The sequence below is a fragment of the Gorilla gorilla genome, chromosome 8, assembly GCF_029281585.2.
Source record: "Gorilla gorilla gorilla isolate KB3781 chromosome 8, NHGRI_mGorGor1-v2.1_pri, whole genome shotgun sequence".
Taxonomy (NCBI): domain Eukaryota; kingdom Metazoa; phylum Chordata; class Mammalia; order Primates; family Hominidae; genus Gorilla; species Gorilla gorilla.
This window is the reverse complement of record NC_073232.2, coordinates 137,500,849-137,526,766: the sequence shown is the minus strand read 5'-3', so window position 1 is coordinate 137,526,766 and position 25,918 is coordinate 137,500,849. Positions and strand designations below refer to the sequence as shown.

Below are 25,918 nucleotides of genomic sequence, written 5' to 3'. Positions count from 1 at the left end.
CTAATTTTTGTATTTTTAGTTTAGTAGAGACAGGGTTTCACCATGTTGGCCAGGCTGGTCTCAAACTCCTGACTTCAGGTGATCTGCCCACCTCGGCCTCCCAAAGTGCTAGGATTACAGGCATGAGCCATTGCGCCCAGCCTCTTTTTTTAATTCTATTTAACTTTCTTTTTTTTTTTTTTTGAGACAGTCTCACTCTGTCACCCAGGCTGGTGCAGTGGCGCTATGTAGGCTCTGCAATCTCTACCTCCCAGGTTCAAGCGACTCTCATGCCTCAGCCACCCGAGTAGCTGGGATTACAGACGTATGCCACCACACCCAGCTAATTTTTGTATTTTTAGTAGAGATGGGAATTTGCCATGTTGACCAGGCTGGTCTTGAACTCCTAGCCTCAAGTAATCCTCCCACCTCCGCCTCCCAGAGTGCTGGGATTACAGGTGCGAGCTCCTGGCCTGAATCAGACCCTTCTAAACATCCCGACTGGAAAAGAGCAGGCGATCGGAGAATTACAGTTTCAGGGAGGGCAGAAGGTAAGTCTGAGAAGCGTCACCTCGCTGGGCACTGAGATAAGAGAAGCATCAGAAATGAGGGGCCTTTTATTGCTTGTGAGGCTAACCTGCCGTGGACTCCCCAAGAGACCTCACATACCACAGGGTATTCATCCCACACTTTCACCTGTGTTGCTCCCGTTCTTATGGATGGGAAAGCTAAGATGTACCCAAAACAGAGCTCGTCTTTCTTGGCCAAGTCTCACCCTAGCAGAATGATCTTAATATTAACCCAGTGTAAAGAGATGGACAAAACATTCTTCTGCAGCTGGCGTGTGAATTTCAAAGGGACTCCCACCTTGATGAGGAAAAATTAATGGGCAGATCCACCTGGAACAGAAGCAAAGATCCCAGAGGCCTGAGGGACATGAAGCTGCCCTCTAGAGGGAGAACTGAAGGAGCAGGAAAAGAAGAGGAGGAATTGGGGGAGGCGGGGAAGTGGCCGAAAGCTGCGTAAAGCACAATGTAGAGGTTTTACAAGCTTCAGTAAGGTCACCATACTCATAAAGTGCTGGTGCAAATAGATCTTTGATGGAAACCAATGAAGGGGGTGAAACTATGTGTACAGGTGATGGGAAAAAAACTGAAACATCTTATGCAGATTTGGATGGGGGCATGAAGAAAGGGGCTTGAAGGGGATACTCCAGATTCCCATAGGCTATGATCACTGGGAGTGTAATGATTAATATTGTGTCAACTTGATTGGATTGAAGAATGCAAATTATTGTTCCTGGGTGTATCTGTGTGGGTGTTGCGGAAAGAGATTAACATTTGAGTCAGTGGACTGGGAGAGGCAGACCCACCCTCAATTTGGGTGGGCACCATCTAATCAGCTGCCAGAGTGGCTAGAATAAGGCAGGCAGAAGAAAGTGGAATGAGGAGACTTGCTGAGTCTTCTGGCCTTCATCTTTCTCCCATGCTGGATGCTTCCTGCCCTTGAACACCAGACTCCAAGTTCTTCAGCTTTTGGACTCTTAGACTTAACCAGTGATTTGCCAGGGGCTCTTGGCGCTTTGACCACAGACTGAAGGCTGCACTGTCAGCTCGCCTACTTTTGAGGTTTAATTGACTCACAGTTCAGCATGGCTGGGAAGGCCTCAGAAAACTTACAATCATGGTGGAAAGGGAAGCCAACACATCTGTCTTCACATGGCAGCAGGAAGGAGAAGTGCTGAGCAAAGGGGGAAAAGCCTCTTATAAAACCATCAGATCTTGTGAGAACTCACTCACTATCATGAGAACAGCATGGAGGGAACCACCCCTGTGATTCAATTATCTCCACACGTGGGGATTATTACAATCCAAGGTGAGATTTGGGTGGGGACACAGCCAAACCATATCAGGGAGTCAAACCAGTTTTACCCCAATTCCTGCCTGGCAGAGAGCCCCAGCTCTCATCAGTGGCATAAGAACATGAGCTCCGAGAGAGAAGGGGCCACACCTGAAAGGAAGATTTGCTAAGAAGTCAATGAAGTGTATGTTTCAGGGCTCCTCACTTACATAGGCCCACTCCAAGGCAGCAGGAAAGCCTCAGCAGTTTGTATTTGTGATTTTATTCTTTTAAAGAGGGTCCCCCCAAACTGCATAAGCTTTGGGTCACAAAAACCTGGGCCTGCCCCTGCTTGTCTGCTTTTTTTTGCCGCTGTATCCTCAGAGCCTCCTAGAACCATGCCTGACATACAGTAGGGGACTGTTAAATTTTTGTATTATATGAATGGATGAATGGATAGATTGATGGAAGGAAAGAAACGTGAATGAATGGATGGCTGGACAGAAGAAGGGAGTGAAGGAGAGAGGAAACATGAATGAATAGGTGATTGGATGAAGGGAGGGAGGAAGGAATGGATGGATAAAGGGATGGATGGAAGGGAGCAAACATGGGTAGATGGAGAGTTGGATAAAGGGAGGGGAAAGGGAAAGTAGGGTGAAAGGGAAGATAGAAGAGAAGGGAGGGATAGCAGGGAGCAAACATGGATACATGGACAGTTGGATGGATGGATAGATGATAGAAGGGAGGAGATATGATGGACAGTAGATGAAGGGAGGGAGGAGACACGATGGGAGGACAGTTGGATGGATAGATGGATGGATGATGGACAGACGGACGGATGGATGAAAGCAGGAAGAAGGGATATGGGTGAAACAGTGATGTCCAGTTTATAACTGAAGAGAAATTGAAAGCTTTTGGCTAAAAGGGAAGAGTTCCATTTTAATTCAATTTATACAGTGCTAAAAATTATCTTACTTGGAAGGGGACCTCATGCAGAAAACAGAGAATTTCCAATAAAGAGCCACCCACAAAGACAGAAGTGCTTACGAGGAGGCCTCCACTGCCACAGATCAAACATTAAACATTCAAAGCAGTGGAAAACAAAACCGCAAGTTCTGTTTATATTTCTAGTTTCAAGGTTAACTGTTTATTTTTAAAGTTTCCATCTTGATTAGTTCATTAGCCACCATTAGTAAATTTAGAAGTGCTTGAATTTCAAGAAGAATGTTTTCTCTCTAGCCTGCCTTGGCACAGCAGGGCCTGGGAGCAGCAGGGCATTCTGCTGACATTTCTAATGGAGCTGGAACCAACAGCTAAGGGTTCCTTGACAAACAGAGAGCCAAATCATGAGTGAACTCCCATTCACAATTGCTTCGAAGAGAATAAAATACCTAGGAATCCAACTTACAAGGGATGTGAAGGAACTCTTCAAGGAGAACTACAAACCAGTGCTCAACAAAATAGAAGAGGATACAAACAAATGGAAGAACATTCCATGCTCATGGATAGGAAGAATCAATATTGTGAAAATGGCCACACTGCCCAAGGTAATTTATAGATTCAATGCCATCCCCATCAAGCTACCAATGACTTTCTTCACAGAATTGGAAAAAACTACTTTAAAGTTCATATGGAACCAAAAAAGAGCCTGCATTGCCAAGACAATCCTAAGCCAAAAGAACAAAGCTGGAGGCATCACACTACCTGACTTCAAACTATACTACAAAGCTACAGTAACCAAAACAGTATGGTCTGGTACCAAAATAGAGATATAGAACAATGGAACAGAACAGAGGCCTCAGAAATAACACCACACATCTACAACTATCCGATCTTTGACAAACCTGACAAAAACAAGAAATGGGGAAAGGATTCCCTATTTAATAATGGTGCTGGGAAAACTGGCTAACCAAATGTAGAAAGCTGAAACTGGATCCCTTCCTTACACCTTATACAAAAATTAATTCAAGATGGATTAGAGACTTAAATGTTAGACCTAAAACCATAAAAACCCTAGAAGAAAACCCAGGAAATACCATTCAGGACATAGGCATGGGCAAGGACTTCATGACTAAAACACCAAAAGCAATGGCAACAAAAGCCAAAATAGACAAATTGGATCTAATGAAACTAAAGAGCTTCTGCACAGCAAAAGAAACTACCATCAGAGTGAACAGGCAACCTACTGAATGGAAGAAAATTTTTGCAATCTACCCATCTGACAAAGGGCTAATATCTAGACTCTACAAAGAACATAAGCAAATTTACAAGAAAAAATCAAACAACCTCATCAAAAAGTGAGCGAGGGATATAAACAGACACTTCTCAAAAGAAGACATTTATGCAGCCAATAGACATCTGGAAAAATGCTCATCATCACTGGCCATCAGAGAAATGCAAATAAAAACCACAATGAGATACCATCTCACCCCAGTTAGAATGGCAATCATTAAAAAGTCAGGAAACAACAGATGCTGGAGAAGATGTGGAGAAATAGGAACGCTTTTACACTGTTGCTAGGACTGTAAACTAGTTCAACCATTGTGGAAGCCAGTGTGGCGATTCCTCAAGGATCTAGAACTAGAAATACCATTTGACCCAGCCATCCCCTTACTGGGTAGATACCCAAAGGATTATAAATCATGCTGCTATAAAGGCACATGCACACGTATGTTTACTGCTGCACTATTCACAATAGCAAAGACTTGGAACCAACCCAAATGTCCATCAATGATAGACTGGATTAAGAAAATGTGGCATATATACACCATGGAATACTATGCAGCCATTAAAAAGGATGAGTTCATGTCCTTTGCAGGGACATGGATGAAGCTGGAAACCATCATTCTGAGCAAACTATCGCAAGGACCAAAAACCAAACACCGCATGTTCTCACTCATAGGTGGGAATTGAACAATGAGAACACTCAGACACAGGGTGGGGAACATCACACACTGGGGCCTGTTGTGGGGTGGGGGGAGAGGGGAGGGACAGCATTAGGAGAAATACCTAATGTAAATGATGAGTTAATGGGTGCAGCACACCAACATGACACATGTATACCTATGTAACAAACCTGCACATTGTGCACACGTACCCTAGAACTTAGTATAATACAAAAAAAAAAGGGTTCCTTGTTCATGGTTAAAGGTTCATGAAGAGATTAACCAAAGGAAGGGTGTGAAGTGCTTGCCTATTCTTCATCTGTTTCACCTGCGGGCCCTCAGTTCTCAGGGGAAATCTGAAGGCTTGGAGAGGAGAGAAAGACCTCCTCCATTCGCTGAGAGTTACTGTTCAATGATTTGTTATTGGTGATCTGCCACCCAGGTTCATCTTCAAAAGCTTCACCTGGGAAAAGTTTGCTGTAGTGAATTGTAAATTGCAATGTGTCCCCCAAAAGATATGTCCACCTGGGATGTCAGAATGTGGCCTTATTTGGAATAAAGGTCTTCACAGATGTAATTAAGGTAAGGACCTTGAGGTGAGATCACCCAAGATGAGGGTGGACCCTAAATTCGATGTAAGAGACAGGAAAAGGAGAAGACACAGAGACACAGGGAGAAGCTCATGAGAAGACTGAGGCACAGATTGCAGGGATGCAGCCACGAGCCTGGATGCCTGGAGCCACCAGAGGCTGGAAGAGGCAAGGAAGGATCCCCCGCTGGAGGCTTTGAAGTGAGTGCAGCCCCGCTGACACATTGATTTCAAACTTCTGGCCACTAGACTGTGAGAAAATACATTTCTGCTGTTTTAAGCCAGCAAGTTTCTGGTCATTGGTTGGGGCATCCCTGGGAAACTCATCCAGATGCTTTCTCTACGTTGGCCCAAACGGGTCTATGGTCAGCATGGACTGACTGTGATGAAACTGTTTCCTCCTCCCCTAACCTCTCCTTTGGTGATATAAAAGTCTTGTCTAAGTGGCTGGGCATAGTGGCTCACACCTGTAAACCTAGCATTTGGGAGGCCAAGCCGGGAGGATCACTTGAGTCCAGGAGTTTGATGAGAACTTGGCAACATAGTGAGACCCCCCTCTCTAAAAACAATTTGTTTTACTTAGCTGGGTGTGGTGGTGCACACCTGTTGTCCCAGCTACTTGGGAGGCTGAAGTGGGAAGATCACTTGAGCCCAGGAGATCAAGGCTGCAATGATCTATGATTGCACCACTGCACTCCAGCCTGGACAACAGTGCAAGACCCTACAAAAAAAAAACACTTGCCTAAGGGAAATGGAAATTATCTAAGTGGAATGGTAATTGTTTTTAAATTCCTTTTTCCTCCAGGATATAGAATCCCAACTCGTTAGATAAATGTAAATATTTGAAGAAGTGGCTCTGTCCCTCTCTTTGTAGGATGTACCTATACGGCCTTCATCACATTTTCATATCCACCTAATAGAGCTTATAGTTATTTGCAGTATGCATTCATATGATTGCACCTAATAAAATACATATTATCATAGAACAGTGCCATACAACATGATGCCTTTTATGTGGTAATTGCTCTGTAAGTCTTTATCGTACTAGGTGTGGTGCGTGATGTTCACTTCTGAGATGATGCTTGCCCTGTCATTTTCTTCACTGGGAAAATATAGAATCCAAAATTTTAATTTAAAATTTAGGAAAAACATTTATTCCTTTGGAGGAAAAAAAATCTTATTTTACCAGAATCATAATTATCCAAGTTAGAAATTAATACTTTGATATGGTTAAAAAAAAGAAAGAAATCTGAAGATAATTCCTAAATCACTATGCATTGGGTACATTTAGCAACAACATTAGGATTAAAAGCAGCTGTTAGAAGATTCTGATGGCACTAACAAGAGTAAGAATCATAGCTACTATTGATTGAGTGTGGACTCTGCTAAGTGCAAAGCCAGATGTTCTCACTATTCCAGTGATTCTCAACCAGGGATGATTTTTGTCCTAAGGGGATATTTGACAATGTTGAAGACATTTTATGTTGTCACAACTGGGCAGGAGAAACAGGGGTGCGTGGGTAGACCAAGGATGCTGCTGAAACATTCTACTATGAACAGCCCAGAAGATCAATAGTACGAGGGCAGGAAGCCCTGGTGTACCTGATGTCATTTAGCCCTCCCTGCCCAAGCTCACCAATAATGCCTGTTAGGAGGTGACTGATCCAGCCTACAGATAAGGAGACTGTGTTTCAGGCACAATGGATAATGTGCTCATATTCCCATGGCTAGCTGGAAAATCATTCCTTTACTCTATAAGGATATATAACAAAATAGCAGTTATCTACCAAAATAGGAACTTGGGAGGAAAAACATGAAAGGAAAAGAAAGAACTCACAAATACTCGGCGTTCAGCAGCTTGTGGAAATGCTGCTGCAACTTTTGTGACTGAGTATGTTTCCGGATGAATACATCATGAATACATCATACATCACAGAACCAAGGGGAACGTGTTCTTGTGCAATCTGCCACCCCAAGTTTGCCTCTTCTCGGATTTTTTTCTCTGCTTATCATCCATAATTGGATAACTTTTCTCCAATTTTCTCCTTGCCACAGCCAAGATAAGGTTTCTGTTTAATCACCCTCCTCTAAGCACTTGCAATCAGGCAGGATATTGCTGCTTTTAAAATAAGACAATGACATTTAATGGCTTTCATTTTTTCCTATACAAAAGATTAATTTATATGCTGGAGTCATCGTTTCATTGGAAAACTCAGTCTATTCTTTTTTAAGTGCTGTGATATGATTAACAACTCAATCCCACCCCCTTTTGTTTTTGACTTGGTGGTTTTCTCTGTGTATATTTGCCTTCACAGTTTAATTTAGCCTTTGCTTTGGCTTTAGAATGAAATGAGTGAGAGGAGCAGAAGCGTCATGCCCTGTCCTCAGAGAGGTGCCCTGGGCATCAACCTGTCCCATCCTGGGTATTGCTGGCTCGTTAGCAAGAGAGAACCAACCCGGTGAGTGAATGGAACATTTTGGACCTCACTTGAAATGCCTGCCTAGCTCAACAAACAGAAGATCCCTGTGATCTGCCTTTGACATTCCCACCTCCCGCTGCATCCTTCCACACTCAGCTCTGGCTGCTCCGGGCAGTTCCCGAATTCCGAAATAGCCAATGTGTCCTCACATTTCCACATCTCTTAGCAAGACTTTTCCTTCCGCCTGGGTTCCTTCTCTCTGTTTCTTCCATCAAAATCTGTCTGTCCTTCAAAATTCATATCAAATGTCTTGCCCTTTAAGTCTCTGCAGATTTCCCTACAGAAAGGGCGCACTCCCTCCTGGGCTCACACAGCCCTTGCTATCAAGGCTCTTGTTCTATTCTGCCGTTTACCACAGGGCCCCAGTGAAGCCTCACACAGCTCTGTGCTGCCGGATCATCCCGGATCCTTTTTTTTTTTTTTTTTTTTTTTTTTTTTTGAGGCAGAGTTTCGCTCTTGTTGCCCAGGCTGGAGAGCAATGGTGCGATCTCGCCTCACCGCAATCTCCGCCTCCCGGGTTAAAGCGATTCTCCTGTCTCAGCCTCCCAAGTAGCCGGGATTACAGGCAAGTGCCGCCACGCCCAGCTAATTTTGTATTTTTAGTAGAGACGGTGTTTCTCCATGTTTCTCTTTCTTCTTCAGGCTGGTCTCCAACTTCCAACCTCAGGTGATCCACCTACCTCAGCCTCCCAAATTGTAGGGATTACACGCGTGAGCCACTGCGCCTGGCCCATCCTGGATCATTTTACAGATGAGGAAGTCGAGGTGGAGAGGACTTCATCAATGTGCTCAAGTTCACCCAGTTATTAAGGGGGCTTAGGGAGCGGTGGGCTCAAACCCTCCAAAACCTTTTTTCTCCTTATACAACTCAATGAAAAGCCCTTTGCAGTACTGAGGAGGAGAAGGGTCTGAAGGATTACCCAGCAGAGAGGGGTCACCGTGGCCACAGCCAGATGCCTTTGTGGACAGAGTGGGTCACCTCCCCCAGCTCACTCACTGCAAAAAGTGGGCTGCACCTCCCTGATACAGCCCTGTGAACCTGTTTCATTTAGAAATTACCACATTAACCATGCAAAAATGAAACCTTCTAAAACGGTGCCATGAATCCGTATTAATAAAATGTATTTATCCATCATCTATGACAAGATTCTCACCACCAAAAAGTCACATCACTTCATGTCTCATGCAGAAGGAAAGGCTTCTGCCAATCCTCAGGCCAAGTCCTGGCCTCAGCAACTTGCTTCTCATTCTTTCTGATATTAATGGTTAGTGTACCCTGTTTCTTAAGAGAAAAGATGCCCTTTTAGGATGCAGCCTTGCTGTCCCTATTGTCTCTATTGCTCATGGATGACTTGATCCATTGTGACAACTTCATGGTGCCCCCAAAGCTGTACATGACAGAAACTGGAAAATCCTCTTGCAAGGGGAGGAGCGGGGAGATGGAGTCAGGAAAAGGAAATCCTAGTTGTAAAAGTTTTGTGCCAGAACAGTTTGCCTCTCTTTGTGTTCCCTGATGCCATAACCTAGCAGCTGCAGACAGAGGAGGGGTCCCATTTTTCCTTCCTTCCAACACCCCACTTACCACCCTCACTGTCTGCCACAGACTATTTTAACTCCATGCTGACCTTCAACCCAGTGCTACCCAGTGTAAAATATGCCCTTCACCAGATTGCCTATGGCCCGGAAAACTGGCAGGCAGAGCTGTAGGCACTTTGGAGGTCACTCGTTGAGTGGCTCTTAAACTCTTTCGGTTCCAGACACCTTAAATAATTTGGTAAAAAATTCTGCAATGACAACACCAAATGCTGGCAGGGATGTGGAACAAGAACTCGCATTCGTTGCTGGTGGGAATGCAAAAGAATGCAGCCACTTTGGAAGACTTTCAGTTTCCCACAAAAGTAAACATACTCTTACCATAGGATCCAGCAATCACACTCCTTAGTATTTACCCAAATGAGCTGAAAACTTATGTCCACACAAAAGCCTGCACATGGATGTTTATAGCAACTTTCTTCATCATCACCAAAACCTGGACTCAATCAAGATGACTTTCAGTAGGTAAATGGAAAAATAAACTGGGGTATATCCAGACAATGGCATATTATTCAGCACTAAAAAGAAATGAACGATCAAGCCACCAAAGACATGGAGATTCCTCAAAGGCAAATTGCTTAGTGCAAGAAGCCAATCTGAAAAGGTTACATGCGATATGATTCCAACAATATGAACCCGGAAAAGGCAAAACTATGAAGGCAGTGAAAAAAATCAGTGGTTGCCAGGGGTTACAGGGAGAGAGGGATGAATAGGTGGAGCTCAGAGGATTTTAGGGAGCACTAAAACTACTCTGTCTACTGTAATGGTGGATACATGTCATTACACATGTCCAAACCCGTAGAATGGGCAACTCCAAGAGTGAGCCCTAACATGAACTATGGCCTTTGGGTGATAATCATGTCAGTGTAGCTTCATCATAACAGATGCTCCACTCTGGGGAAGGATGCTCATCAAGCGGGAGGCTATGCATGTGGGAAGCAGGGGTTACGTGAAAGATCGCTGTGCCTTCTGCCCAACTTTGCTGTGAACCTAAGACTGTTCTAAAAAAATAAAATCTACTTTAAAAAAAAAAAAAGAGCTCTGGCCCTCTCCCCAGAAAAATGCACAGGCACACAGGCTTTTACCTACAGTTTCAGGAGGTCCACAGACCTATGACGCTCCATGGTATTGAGACCCATGATCCAGTCCAAGAGTCCAAGACAAGCAGAAATGGCCAAAATCATGCAGCCAGACAAAGATGTAGGGCAAATGTTCAGATCCTGTGCCACCCATGGTGTTCCCCACACCCTCACCCTCCCCTCATGCTAAATCAACATGATTATACATGAGGTCATTCATTAATGAGGAATAACATACATATCAAAATACACAACTCAATCAATGTTCATAAACCAAACACACCAACCAGGTCAACAGACAGAACACTCTGAGCACTCTCCCCATCCTCCTTATGCCCCCGACTGTCACCCACACCCACAGAGATAAACGTTATTCTGATTTCTATCACCATAAGTGGGTTTTTTCCTTTTTTTTTTTTGGATGGAGTTTTGCTCTTGTTGCCCAGGCTGGAGTTCAATGGCGCGATCTCGGCTCACCACAACCTCTGCCTCACAGGGTCAAGCAATTCTCCTGCCTCAGCCTCCTGAGTAGCTGGGATTACAGGCATGCACCACCATGCCCAGCTAATTTTGTATTTCTAGTAGAGACGGGGTTTCTCAAGGTTGGTCAGGCTGGTCTTGAACTCCCAACCTCAGGTGATTGCCCCCCTCGGCCTCCCAAAGTGCAGGGATTACAGGCGTGAGCCACTGTGTCCGGCCAGGTTTTGCTTCTTTTTGGACTTTATATAAGTAGACTCAAACAGTATGTACCCATTTGTGTCTGAATCCTTTCACTCAAAATTGTTTGGCATTGGTGCAATGTTTTTTGTTTTGTGAGCATATCAGTGCTTTACCAACACCCGCAGCTGTGACTGTCTTGCCATTTCAGACTTGGGAATGGCTATTGTCATTGCTGATTCCGTGAGAATGTGAAACTGGATAATATATAAAATGCAAAATAAAACAAAATCAAAATGAAAATAACCAAAATTATGTTTGGAAGTTTCATCCATATTGTTGTGTATAATTGTAATTACAATGTTCCCTAGTATGACTATGACCCAATTTAATTATTTACTTATGTTAATGGACATATGGGTTGTTTCCAGTTTGGGGCTGTTGCAAATAGTGTTGCTGTGATGTGTCTTTTGTTGAATAAATGTACATAATTATTCTGAGTATATGCCTGGTCACAGGGTATGAGTTACTTTTAAATTTATATGTAATAACAAAATATGTTTTCAAAGTAGATGTAGCAATTTACACTCCCACCAACAACCATTTTAGATAGGTGTTTATGGCTTAATATGCATTTTCCTGGTGATCACTGAGGTCAAGCACCTTTTCAATGTTTTTTGGTAATTTGTGTATCCTCTTTCATAAAACATTTTATTCACATTTCTTTCCCAGTTTTTCTGTTGGGTTGTCTTTCTTCTTATTGGTTTGTAAAGAGTTCTTTGCTTCTTATTGGTTTGTAAAGAGTTCTTTGCATATTCTGGTCATGAGCCCTTCGTCAGATTTATATATTGCCAATATCTTACATCATTCTGAGGCTTGCCTTCTTATCCCCTAATAGTATATTTTGGTGAACAAACATTTCTTAATTTTAATGTAGTTCAACTTACTAAGCTGAATAAGCTTATTTATGATTAATGCTTTTTGTGCCCTACTTTAGAAATTTTTGCCTAATGTTGAGTCATGAAGGTATTCTCTACATTTTCTTCCAGAAGCTTTATTGATTTATTTTCACATTTAGATCTATGATCCATCTGGAATTGCTTTTTGCATATGTTATGAGATAGCAGTCAGGTTTCATTTTTTTTCCATATGAATATTCAGTTGTTTTGGTACCACTCATTTAAAAGGCTAGTCTATCCCCAATGCACTGCACTGCCAATCATCTTTGACATAAATCAACTAACCTTGTATGTGTGGGTCTGTTTCTGGACTTTATTCTCTTCTGTTGGACTATTTGTTTATTCTTGTGCCAAACTATGCTCTCTTGATTATTGTAGCTATATAATAACTCTTATTATTTAGTAGCGTTAAGTCTTCTAACTTTGTTCTTCAAGATTGTCTTAGTTATTTTACTCTTTGCATTTTCATATAAATATAAGAATCAAATTGTGAATTTCCATAAAAATCATCCTGGAATTTGGATTGGAATTGCATTGAATCTACAGATTAATTTGAGAGAGATTTGATCTCTTTACAGTATTAAATTTTCTAATCAATGAACATGGTATATATTTCCATTATTTAGGTATTCTTTAATTTTGCTCAATAATAGTTTATACTTCTCATGTTGCTAAAGCCTTACACATTTTTCATTAGATTAATTCCTAGATATTTGTTGTTGGTTGTTGTTTTCTTTTATTGTTTGGTGCTACTGGAAATGGTTACTTCATTATACTTTGTGATTTTGTTGTTGTTGCTGCTCTGAAGAGAACGATTGATTTTTATATGTAGACTTTGTATCCAGATCTTGCTAAACTGATTTATTAATTCTGAAAATTCACATTTTTGTATTTTCTCCATGCACATCATGTCATCTGTGAATAGATATAGTTTTATTTCTTTCTCTTTAATTATGGTGTGTGTTTTTGTCTTTTTCTTGACTTACTGCACTAGCCAGGACCATCAGTAAAATGTAGAAGTTGTGACAGCAGCCATCCTTGTCTCACATGTAACTTCAGAGAGAAAACTTTGGATATTTCACCATTAAATATGATATTTTGCAACAGAATTTTTGTCCAATTTAGGAAATTCTTTTTTATTGCCACTTTTAGTTTCTACTTTTTATCAAGTGCTTTTATTGCATTTCTCTAGATGATCATTAGTTTTTCTCCTAAATTATTCTGTTAATGTGGTGAATTATAGTAATCAATTTTTTTTTTTTTTTTTTTGAGATGGAGTCTCACTCTGTTGCCCAGGCTGGAGCGCAGTAGTGCGATCTCGGCTCATTGCAAGCTCTGCCTCCTGGGTTCACACCATTCTCCTGCCTCAGCCTCCCGAGTAGCTGGGACTACAGGCACCCACCACCACGCCCAGCTAATTTTTTGTATTTTTAGTAGAGATGGGGTTTCACCATGTTAGCCAGGATGGTCTCAATCTCCTGACCTCGTGATCCACCCGCCTCGGCCTCCCAAAGTGCTGGGATTACAGGCGTGAGCCACCGCACCCAGCCAGTAATCAATTTTTGAATGTTACATTAAATTTACGTTTCTGAAAAAACCCAACATGCTATGATATATTTTCTTTGACATATAACTTGTATTCAATTTAAAGTATTTTATTTAAGATTTTTGTTATGTTTATAAGAGAAATTTGTCCACAATTTTGCTTTCTCATAATGTCTTTATCAAGTTTTTATAAGATTATGTTAGCCCCATAAAGCAAATTGGGAAGGGACCCTTCTTTTTCTACTTTTCGGTAGAATTAGTTGGTTGTTTATTTCTTAAATGTTTCAAATAATTAACCAGTGAAACCATCTGAATCTGACGCTTTGTGAGAAAGATTCAGTGACAGAATAAGATTTTTGGTAAGTTTTTTGATAGGCATAGAACTATTCAGATTTTCTATTTCTTGAGTCCATTGTAGTAAGTGTTGCTTTTCTAACATTTTGTCTGTCTATCCTGGTTTTCAAATGCATTATAATAAAGTTGTAGTATCATCTTTTAATATCTGTAGAATCCATAATTATATCAGTTTTTCAATCCAGATTTTGATTCTCTCTGTCTCTCTCTTCTTTCTCTCTCCCTCCTTCTTACCATCTCTCAACTTCTAGAAGTTTGTTGATTGTATTAGTCTTTTCAAAGAATCAGCATAAATAATTAATTTATTTATATTATGTGTTGATTCTATCTTATTAACTTCTGCCTTTGTCTTTTTTATTTCTTCTTTCTACTTTCTTTAGATTTTGTTTGCTATTTTTTTTAAATTTATTGACATGGAGATTTAGACCATTATTTTCAGCCTTTCTTCCTTTCTTATTTATTTTAAAATTATAAATTTCCCTCTAAGCAGAGTTTTAGGTGCATCTTTTTTTATTTTTATTTTATTTTTTTGTTTGAGACAGGGACTCACTCTGTCACCCAGGATGGAGTGTGCAGTGATGCAATCATGGCTCACTGCAACCTCAGCCTCCCAGGGTCAAGCAATCCTTCCATCTCAGCCTTCCAAGTTGCTAGGACTACAGGTGTGCACCACTATGCCCAGCTAATTTTTTTAAATTTTTATAGAGCCACAGTATCCCTGTGTTGCCCAGGCTGATCTTGAACTCCTGGACTCAAGCACTCCTCCCACCTCGGCCTCCCAAAGTGCTGGGATTACAGGCATAAGCCACCATGCCCAGCCACATCCCACTTTTTTGATGTGTTATATTTTCATTTTCCTTGAGTTAAAAATGTTTTATAATTTCTGCTGAGATTATTTTTTACCTATGAGTTAATGGGAAGCATATTGCTTAATTTCTAAATATTTGGAGAATTTCTAATTAATTTTTTAAAAATTGGTTTCTAGGCCAGGCATGGTGGCTCATGACTGTAATCCCAGCACTTTGGGGGGCTGAGGCAGGAAGATCACCTGAGGCCAGGAGTTCAAGACCAGCCTGGCCAACATGGCAAAACCCTGTCTCTACTAAAAATACAAAAATTAGCCAGGTGTGGTGCCATCCTATAGTCCCAGCACTTTGGGAGGCCGAGGCAGGAAGATCACTTGAGGCCAGGAGTTCCAGACCAGCCTGACCAATATGGTGAAACCCCATCTCTACTAAAAAATACAGAAATTAGCCAGGTGTGGTGGCATGCTTGTAGTCCCAGCTGCTTGGGAGGCTGAGGCAGGAAAATCACTTGAACCCAGGAGACAGAGGCTGCAGTGAGCCAAGATCATGCCACTGCACTTCAGCCTGGGTGTCAGAGTGAGACTCTGTCTCAGAAAAAATAATTTAATTAGTAAATAAATAAAAATTGGTTTCTAGTTTAATTCCACTGTGGTCAGAGATTATCCTCTGAATACTCTGAAACTTATTTAGACTTACTTTATGATCTATCACATGGTCAATGATAAATGTTGGTAAATATTCCATGTAGTCTTGAAAAGAGTGTTTAATCTGTCATTTTTGGGTAAAATGTTCTATGTCAATTAGGGTCAAGTTTGTTCATTGTGTTGTTCCAATATTCTTTTTTCTTACTGAAGTTCAGCTGTATGTTCTAACAATTACTGAGAGAGGTCTATTAAAGCCTGCCACTATAATTGTAGAACTGTCTATTTCTTATTTTATCAGTATTTGCTGTGAAGCTATATTACTATGTTTCTTGATGAATTGGCTTTTTTATCACTACGAAATGCCTCTGTTTATCTCTGGTAATGCTCTCATCTTGAAGTCTGTTTTGTCTTGTATTAGTAAAGCTACAAAATCTTTAACTTGGTTGGTTTTTCAGGATATATTTTTTCCTGTTGCTTTACTTTAAACCTTTCTGCATGCTATATTGAATTTGTGTCTCTTATCATATAGTTGAATCATATAGTTGGGCTTTATTCTGTAATCTATTCTGACAATATTTGTATTTTAATTGAATCCATCAATTTACACTTAATTTTATTTACATTTAATGTACTGACTAAGATATGTATTCAAATCTATTGTTTTCATATTGTTTTTTATTTGTTTTTTTTTAATTTCTTTGTCACGCCCATTTTACCTTCTTATGGATTAATCAAGTGTTTTGTGTTACTCTTATTTTCTGTCTATTAACTTGTGAATTATACATTATTTTAGTACTCTTTACGTTGTCACTGGATTACAACATGTCTCCTTGACTTATTTGAGTATAATTTAACTTAGTGCTCTTATCATTTCCTAAACAATTTCAGGAATTCAGAGCCCTTTAAGTCCATTTGCATCACTTTCTCCTTTCTCTTGTGTTACTGTTGTCACACATCTTAATTCTATATATATTTCAAAGCCTGAAAGACAGTATCATGTTGTTTTGTGCAGTCAATGTACTTTTACCCAGAGGCTTACACTTTTCTTTGCTCTTCATTTCTTTCCATATTTTTCTAATTCCATCAGGGATCATTTTCTTTCTATCTGAAGAAATTCCTTTAATATTTCTTTTAGTGCCAGTGTCTTGACAACTAACTTTCTGGTTTTATTTGACAGGAAATGTTTGTATTCACTGTTACTTTTGAAAGATATTCTTTCTGTGTGTAGAATTCTGAGTTGTTAAGTTTCTTTTCTTTCAGCATTTTAAAGTTGTTATTCCATTGTTTCCTGGCTTCCATCATTCCTGCCAAGAAGTCCATTGTAAGTCTTATCACTGCTCCTTTAAAGGTAATATTGCCCTGTTAGCTGCTTTTAATATTTTTTCTCTGTCTTTAGTTTTAGGCAGTTTCACTATGACATGACTAGGATAGTTTTCTCAATATTCATCCTGGCTAGAGTTTGTAGGTCTTCTTGAATTTGTGATCTGATGTATTATGTCAGTTTTTGAACATTCAAAAATCCCTTCAAATGTTATTACTGATCACTCTCTGATATGGTTTGGCTCTGTGTCCCCACCCAAATCTCATCTGGAACTGTAATCCCCACATGTTGAGAGAGTGGTCTGGTGGGAGGAGGTTGAATCATGGGGATGTACTTCCCCTTTGCTATTCTCATGGTAGAATTCTCAAGAGATCTGGTTGTTTGATAGGTGTGTGGCTCTTCCCCCTTTGCTTGCTCTCCCTCTCTCCACTTGCTTCCCCTTTGCCTTCTGCCATGATTGTAAGTTTCCTGAGGCCTCCTAACCATGCTTCCTGTTAAGCCTGTGGAACTGTGAGTCAATTAAATCTCTTTTCTTTATAAATTATCCAGTCTCAGGTAGTTCTTTATAGCAGTGTGAAAATGGACTAATCCACTCTCCCTCTCCTCTCCTTTAATTACACATAAGTTTGACCTTTTCATCACCATTTCCTTTATTTCTCTCATGTTTTTTCTTTATAATTTTCACCCTGTTTGCTCTTCAAGATTTAGTCTGAATATTTCTCACTAATCTGTCTTCCAGGTGACTAATCCTCTCTTTAGTGTGTAAAATTTGCTATTAAACATATTACATTTTAAATTTGTGTTATTGGCTTTTTCAGTTTTATACTTTTTATTTGGTTCTTTTTATAAATTTCAGTTCTCTGAAGAAATTTTCTACCTTATCTTTTTTTTAATATATCGATTACAGTTCATTTAAAGGTCCATGTATAAAAAGTGCAACATCTGATTTACCTATGGGTCTGTTTCTATCTTCTGATTTTTTTTTCCCCTCTTTTGATACTGTTTTTTGGTATGCCTAGAATTTTTGTTGTTTTTTTTTTTTTTTTTTTTGAGACAGAGTCTCACTCTGTTCAACCCAGGTTGGAGTGCTGTGATGTGATCTCAGCTCACTGCAATGTCCGCTTCCTGGATTCAAGTGATTCTCCTGTCTCAGCCTCCCAAGTAGTGGGGATTACAGGCACCTGCCACCAAGCCTGGCTAATTTTTGTATTTTCAGTGGAGGCGGGGTTTCACCATTTTGGCCAGGCTGGTCTCGAACTACTGACCTCAAGTGATCTGCCCGCCTTGGCCTCTCAAAGTGCTGGGATTACAGGTATGAGCCACTGCACCCAGCCTAGTATTCCTAGAATGTTTAATTGGGAGCCAGATATGGTATATGAAAAATGGAGAAGGTCAGGATAATGATGTCTTCCTCCAAAGAAGCTTCAACTCTATCATCTTTCAGAAAGCTAGAGTAAGAGCAGATGGCTTCCAATCCAGTCAGTGACATTGTTGACCTGAGTCTGAGTAACAGTCTTTCTAAAGCTCTAGTTCACAACATCTACAGGTGTAACCCTCTAGGTGTCCAATTCAGAACCTTACTTACTGGGAGTACTTACTAGGAGTAAGTCAGCTTGGAGTACTTACTAGGGCCCCTCCTCCTAGGCAGCTCCTGAATTCAAATATTTATCTCTCCAGCACCATGAAACTGCCAATAACTTACTGTTTCCTCAGCTACTTTTTTCTTGGATTCCTAGCCTCTTGCCCTGTGCAACTGTGACTTGGTAAACACCTAAACGTGAAAAACATCACATACTGGGTTCACTTCCTTTCACTTCCCTTCTTTCCATGATTCTGACTCTCTACATTCTGGTTTAGCTAAGTAGCCCCAATCTCCAATTTTGTTTCCCTAGCCCTGCAAGATTATAAAACTTCAACTGGCTTCTCTGCCTCTTAGCAAGGACCTTTTACCAGACTTTTCAGCCTCTTGTCACAAGCAAACGTCAATAAATCACCCCAAAGTAAAAGCAGCATATAGAATGTTGAGCTAAACTCAACGGTGCCTTCACACTCCAAGATGTTTGTCTCTCAAATCTTGGCTATCATGGCAAATCTGCAATGCTTTCAAACAGATGTTTTTGGTTTGGGATTTTTTATTTAATTTTGTATGGATTTTCTAGTTGTTCTCAGTGGGACCGTCGGTCTAATACAAGCTTTTCTGTCATACACAAAAGGCAAAAATCTCATTAAGTTTTATTTCAGCATGGAATTCAGGATCCAAACAACATAACCCCAACTATTCTTACTAATTTTACCTCCTGCCTTCTCCCTACATGGGCTATGGACTTTGCTTTTTCTCCTCTCAGCATTCGCTCCTACTGTTTCTTTACCAGAAATGTCATCGCCTGCCAATCCCACCTGTCATTTTCCAAGACTCATCAAAAATATCACTTTTTCTGTGACTCCTGTCTTCATCCTACCTGCAGAATGTGATCCTTTCCCTCCCTGACCACCCAGCACTGATCTGCCACTGCCTTGTCTTTGCGACATTGTGTTCCTGTCCTGTAACACTAAGCTTGGATCATTCACATAGGCTTGAGGGCAGCATTACCTCATTCAGATCTATGAATCAACTTGAAATTTCATATACCTGTAGTAGTCAGGAATCTTGGATTTAAGGGGCAGAAACTTAAATCAAATTGGCTTAACCAAAACAGAAAGGAATATAATGGCTCAAATAACTGAAAACTCCAGATATAGCTCTACTTCAGGCACACCTGGATCCAAGAGCTCAAATTATATCTATAAAAAGCTGTATTTCTATGTCTTTCTGTTTTGCTTTCTCTCATATTGATTTTATTCTCTAAAAACACTTCCCAAACAGAGCAGCACTCCCCAGCAAGGGTTTCCGAGCTGCACCAGGCCACAGCCTCCCAATCATTAACATCAGAGGAAAAGAAAGAACACTTTCCAGCAAGTGCTCAAGCAAAAGTTCTGAGATGCATTCTGATTGGATGAACTTGATCACATGCCCATCCTAGATCAATCATAGTGGTCAGGGAGATGACATACTTTACTTGCATGTCCCAGGTGAGGTTGGATTATCAACACCATTCAAACCAGGAGGATTAAGAATGGAGAAATGGTGTTCTTCTGAGAAAATTTAGGGACCTATTATCAGAAAACAGTGATGGCTGCATATTGACAAGGCAGAAACCACATTCTTTCATTGGGGTGACAGCCTATCAGGAAGGATATTATCTAATCCATTTCATGAATTACTCCTGGAGACCCAGCTGTTCTAATGAATTGAAAAAACAACAGCCTTGTGGCTCACTTTCTAATGCTGGCATCCCACAGAATTCCACCCAACGCAAATCTGATACTCTGCAATCTGTCTTACTGATAAAGCTTCTGAAACCTTCTGTGACCATGATTCCTTTCACAATGCAACTACACCAGCTCTTTGCAACAACCACTTTTCTTACAAAGCTCTGAATTCATTACCCTATCTTGACTGAATCACCCTCAACAGATGAAGAACCTTGGCTGTCAGTTCCTCCCTAGTGAGGATTACCTGTGGTTTGGGGAGGAGTTGGCAGCTTCCTCCCCAGGGAGCTGTTCCCTTTGTCACTTATGGTTTCTGCTCCTGGGGTAGGGGCTGATGCCAACACTCACCGATGGGAAAGAGGCTCAGTTACTGCCCTCCGAGGTGTTGGTGACCCTGCCTCTTCTGCAGGCTGCTAGTTTCTTTCTGGAGTGATATCCAGCAGCCAGCCTACTGTAGACAACACAGTTTCAGCCCTTCTTGCTGAGAAGATGTTCTACTTGAATGCTGCAACAAGTGCAGCAGATGTCTTAAAGTACTCTGCATGTTTTGCCAGGGAAAATGCTATTTTTAAGAGGAATAGACGGTAATGTCAATGTGCATAACCTTTGATACAGCACCCCTGTTTCTAAGAATTTATCTTAAGGAAATTATTATAGACACACAAAGATACATGCAGAAGGATGTTCACTGAAGCATTGTTCTTAATAGCAAAAAGTTTAAAAAGGAAAGGGCCTAAATTTTCATCAATATCAAAAAGACCACAGAAATGGTGATCTCAGCTGAGTCATGGGCCCTTTTGCAACCATTGAAAACCATGTGCTTAGGCTGGGAATGGTGGTTCATGCCTGGAATCCCAGCACTTTGGGAGGCCGAGGTGGGCGGATCACTTGAGGTCAGAAGTTCGAAACCAGCCTGGCCAACATGGTGAAACCCTATCTCTACTAAAAATACAAAAGTTAGACAGGCTTGGTGCTGGGTTTCTGTAATCCCAGGTACTCAGGAGGCTGAAGAAGGAGAATTGCTTGAACCTGGCAGGCTGAGGTTGCAGTGAGCCGAGATCGCACCACTGCATTCCAGCCTGCGTGACAGAGCAAGACTCCATCTCAAAAAAAAAAAAGCTCAAATATTCACTAACTTGGAAAAAGTGGTGGTGTAAAGTGTTCAAGGTACAGTAAGTGAGAAAAAAGGCTAAAAATTAGCATATCCAGCTTATATTTTTTAAAAAGATTAATCTTGATGTACAAATTCACCTAGAAGCAGTTCTAAGAAGATACACACCAAAACACTAGCTGTGGTTATTGCTGGGTAGTATAATAACAGTTGATTTTTGGCTTTTGTGTATGAAGAACCATCATCTCATTCCCTTCTGAGTGAGATGGGAAAACTTCTACACCCTTCCAAATAGCCTCATCCACATCAGCATCAGACCACAAACACAACATCTGTTTTAAAGAAATTTGCTTCTGTTAACTGGGCTCCAAAGGACAATTGCAATTTTTTTAAAGCATGAGTATTAGCCCCGAACATGGTTTTATTGGTGGCAAAAAAAATTTTTTTTAATGCTATAATGCTGGGAAGGGACCAACTTTCAAGACCAGAAGCAGGCTTCTGAGGCCAAGAGTCCCAGCTTGAACATAAAAGCCAGAGACAGGCCTCCCGTTGGGCTGGTATTTGAGGCAGCTCCTCTTCAACTGCTGGGCTGCTGGGAGATTTCTCTCCCATTTCCGAAACTCTGAAATGATGTTCCATTATCTCTATAATACATTTTCAAAGGACAAAATACGTGACAAAGATGAGGCTCCAAAGGTCCCTTCCAAACCCAAGGTCTGCTCAGAGATGGTGCAAATCGAACAGAAAGTTTGGCCAGAAAACAAAAGGAGGTAAAGAAGGAATCCGGGTCTTCAGGTGGCTTTATGCTGTAACCCACAGGTGATAAAGGCACAAGGCAAAGATTTTGTTCGCATTTAAATATGTGATTTTTGCTCTCCCTGGATCCCTTTATTGTTTGTTTTTCCTGCTTCTTGCTACATCTTAAATTTGAACATTATTTTAAGCAAAGTTGTTGTATGTTAATTTACTTTACCAAATACACAACCATCTCCAGGGCTGACATGATAGATGGAAACTGCAGTGGCTATTGGCCCCAAAGGCAGTCATTTGTGTTTTGAAATTCCTTAATTATATATGTACGCAGCGCCACTAATAGCCCCTGCAGAGGCACCAGGCCCGGCCAGAGTCCCTAAACACTGTCACACAAGCAGGAATAAAAACTTATAAAGGAAGAGTTTTAAATCAGTGTTGGGAATAAATCATGTTTTTAAAAATCTGTAATGTCAAATATAAGACATTCTAATCACCACATCTATAATTACAAAGCAGAGTAAATCACTAAAAAAATTGAGTGTCCTCAATATGATAAAGAAGAATGATTAACTTCTAACCCAAAGCTGGCATCCTGATGCTGGATGACTCAGGCTAACCCTTAGGAAGTAAGGAAGACAAAGGAAATCAACTTTCAAAGCAGTGAGGAGACTGCCGATGGCTTCAGGAGGGGCTCGTGTCTTACTGTTTTACACAGCAAGACAAACAAATGAGCCACTGAAATGATCACGCATATGCAAGGGCCTCTGTGTAAATACCCAAACTTTGAAAATAAAAAAGCCTTTCTGTTTTACAGTGTACACGCTTGATGAAGAAGTAGCATGTATGTCTCTTTGCATGCACAAAGCATTTCCATAGAGCGCTATTGGTGTGGGCTCATGAAGCCCAGAGGCCCAGCTGGGCATACAGCATCATCCAAATTTTACAGAAGGGGAAACCAAAACTCAGTTGGTGCCTGGTCTATGGCCCCATGGTCAGAAGTAACAGAGCTAGGACCAGAAATCCAGTCCTCTGAGCTGTTATCCTGCAGTGCAAGGGCCTTCAATGCAAAGGATAGAAAAGAAGCCATGTGGAGGTCACCTGCGCCATGGGGCATTGGCCCAGGTAGGATGCAGGCAGGGAGGCCCACAGGGCTGGCACCAGAAACACTGGCCAGCCACCACTGGAATGGCCCAGTGAGAAGAAGCGGACACCATCTGGAGCCCAAGTCCCTACTCCTGCTGGTGGTCCCAACTCTCTTCTAGGGAGGTGGCAGCAGCAACCTGGAAACAGATCCCAGGCTTGCCATTGTCCCCTAGGACACCTTGGGCAGCATGCTTAATGTTTCTACAAACAATAGGGTCCCCTTCTTGGCAGGCAGGCTAATACCTGCCCTGTGTAATTCACAGGATTGTTGTGAGGATAAAAATGAGGAAATTCACGCCTAGCACGTAAGCCAAGAGGAACTGCTGGTTTCATCAGAAGAGAAATGGCAAGTAATGAATTAAGCATGTGAAGGTGCCTGTGAACTGTGAAGTGTTCACACATATGAGGGCTGTTATTATTATTCCTCTAACAAACAGTATTGAGAAGACAGCACAGCACTGGACTAGGTTCTCTAGGGGATGCCAAGTGTTGGGTGAGATGAATTCCCCATCCTTAGGGAGCCTGGGCTCTAGAAAAGCTTCAAAAAATTAAATGAAAATGGCCTTACCCACGTGAGAGTCAACAGCGGCAGAAACCGCAACCCCAAGCTCTTTGTGAGGGCTACAGGAAAATATCTGAAAGGGCTTTGGAAGCGCAGGGAGAGGTCCCAAGAGCTGAGGGTTTTTGCAAGGAGGTAGCACCTCAGAGGTCATCCAGGGTCTCAAGGGTGGTCCAGGAACCAGCAGCATCAGCAGCGCCCGGAGCCGGCCAGCCGTGCAGAATGTCAGGCCCCGCCTCAGACCTGCTGAGTCAGAATCTGCAATGTAACCAGATCCGTGGTGATTCATGTCCACATTCCAGTTTGAGAAGCCCTGGGCTAGTGGATCCCAATTGCTTGAATTCCAGACTGGCTGACCCACCCAGCCTGGAGGAGGAGCTGCCCTGGGAAATCCACCCCACTCGACAGCCTACCCATGAGGCCCCTGCCCGGAAGAGCTCAGCAACTCTGAAGCAGCCGCTCTGCCACGTGGGGTTCTGTCCTATGCATTTGATTCAAGGCTCATATCTGAAGGCCCCATTCTCTGGCCACAGCATCTTAATATTAATAGGCCTCTCCCTAGCAGCAGTTACAGGGACCTCTGCAACCCTGGCTTCAGCTCCTTCAGAGGCTGAATGCCTGGTCATTGCACGGGGGTTTCCCATGGTCTCCCAAAGTAAGTTCTCTATTAGCTACATGGCTTATATGCTAAGTCAGACCAACCCAAACACACCCTTCAGGTTTGGTGAGCAACCACCCGGCTGTTCTTGCATGATGCAGTAACCAGCAGAAACGCCATTTTATCTACGGGCAGGAGGACCCTGCCACTCCAACAGTCAGTGACCCATTCAAAACCTGCACTCTTTAGTGACAGAGCTGGGGCTGCGATCCTGGTGACTGCTGCCCATCAGCACCCTCTGCCTCCCTTTGCATCATAGTAAGATGTAACGTCTACCACAGCACGGTGAGAGGGTGGAGCGCCTTCTGTCCACACGGGCTCCGGCAGCCTGGCAGCTATGGCTGGGATGTCTAGGAGCAGCCTACAGGGAAAATGGGCTCCAAGAACATGCTTTGAAATAACTAAAGGGGGCCAGGCATGGTGGCTCACACCTGTATTTGGGAGGCCGAGGTGGGTGGATCGCCTGAGGTCAGGAGTTTGAGACCACCCTGGCCAACATGGTGAAAACCCGTCTCTACTAAAAATACAAAAATTAGCTGGGCGTGGTGGCAGGCACCTGTAATCCCAGCTACCCGGGAGGTTGAGGCAGGAGAATCGCTTGAACCCAGGAGGCAGAAGTTGCAGTGAGCTGAGATCATGCCACTGCACTCCAGGCTGAGCAACAGAGTGAGACCCTGTCTCAAAAAACATTTTTAAAAATAAAATAACTAAAGTGACCACAATGAGACCTCACACCCATGAGGATGGCTGTTATTTAAAAAGAAGAAAAAGAGAAAGAAAACAGCCAGTGTTGAGAAGGATGTGGAGAAATTGGAAGCCGTGTGCATTGTTGATGCGAATGTAAAATGGAACAGCTGCTGTGGAAATCAGAATGGCAGTTCCTCAAAAAAAATAAACATAGAATTACCATATGATCCAGCAACTCCACTTCTGGCTATAGACTCAAGGAAACTGAAAACAGTCTTGAAGAGGCATTTGTACACCCATGTTCACAGCAGTATTATTCACAATAGCCTAAAGATGGAAACAACCCAGACATCCACATGCGGATGAATGGATAAAGAAAATGAGGTACATACATACCATGGAATAGTATTCAGCCATAAAAAGGGAGGAAATTCTAGCACATGCTACAACATGGATGAACCTGGAGGGCATTATACTAAGTGGAATAAGCCCCTTACAAAAGGACAAATACTGCATGATTCCATTTACACGAGGTCTCTAGAGCAGTCAAATTCTTAAAGACAGGACATAGAATGGTGATTGGCTGGGCTGGGAGCAGGAGGGAATGAGAAGTGAGGGTTTAATGGGGACAGAGTTTCCGCTTTGCAAGATGAAAAGGGTTCTGGAGATGGATGATGGTGATGGTTGCTGCGAATACACTTAGTACTACTGAACCACACACTTTAAAATGATTAAAATGGTCAAATGTTAGGTTTTGTAAATTTTTTGAGACTTCATGCAATTTTTTAAAATCTGAAAAATGGTGTTCAGAGTCTCACTTGTCATCCTGTCCACATGTGCTTTGAGCCAACAGCAGCAGGTAAGAAGTGTCCATGCCGTGTGGAAGACAGTCAACTGATTTCGGAGTTGGGAAAGTTCAAGTCCAGGCTCATCTCCCTCTGATGCCTCCATGAATTTGGATGAGACCA

General features: G+C 41.9%; 1 long non-coding RNA gene across 1 annotated transcript in view; it reads right to left on the bottom strand.

Moving 5' to 3' along the window:
• The window catches only part of LOC134759187 (uncharacterized), a 33,896-nt gene extending 10,056 nt beyond the window's left edge, over positions 1-23,840 (bottom strand). The window contains exon 1 of the long non-coding RNA XR_010135127.1: positions 23,615-23,840. This is a non-coding gene — a long non-coding RNA (uncharacterized lncRNA). The remainder of the gene's footprint in view (positions 1-23,614) is intronic.
• Between the last annotated feature and the right edge of the window lie 2,078 nt (positions 23,841-25,918).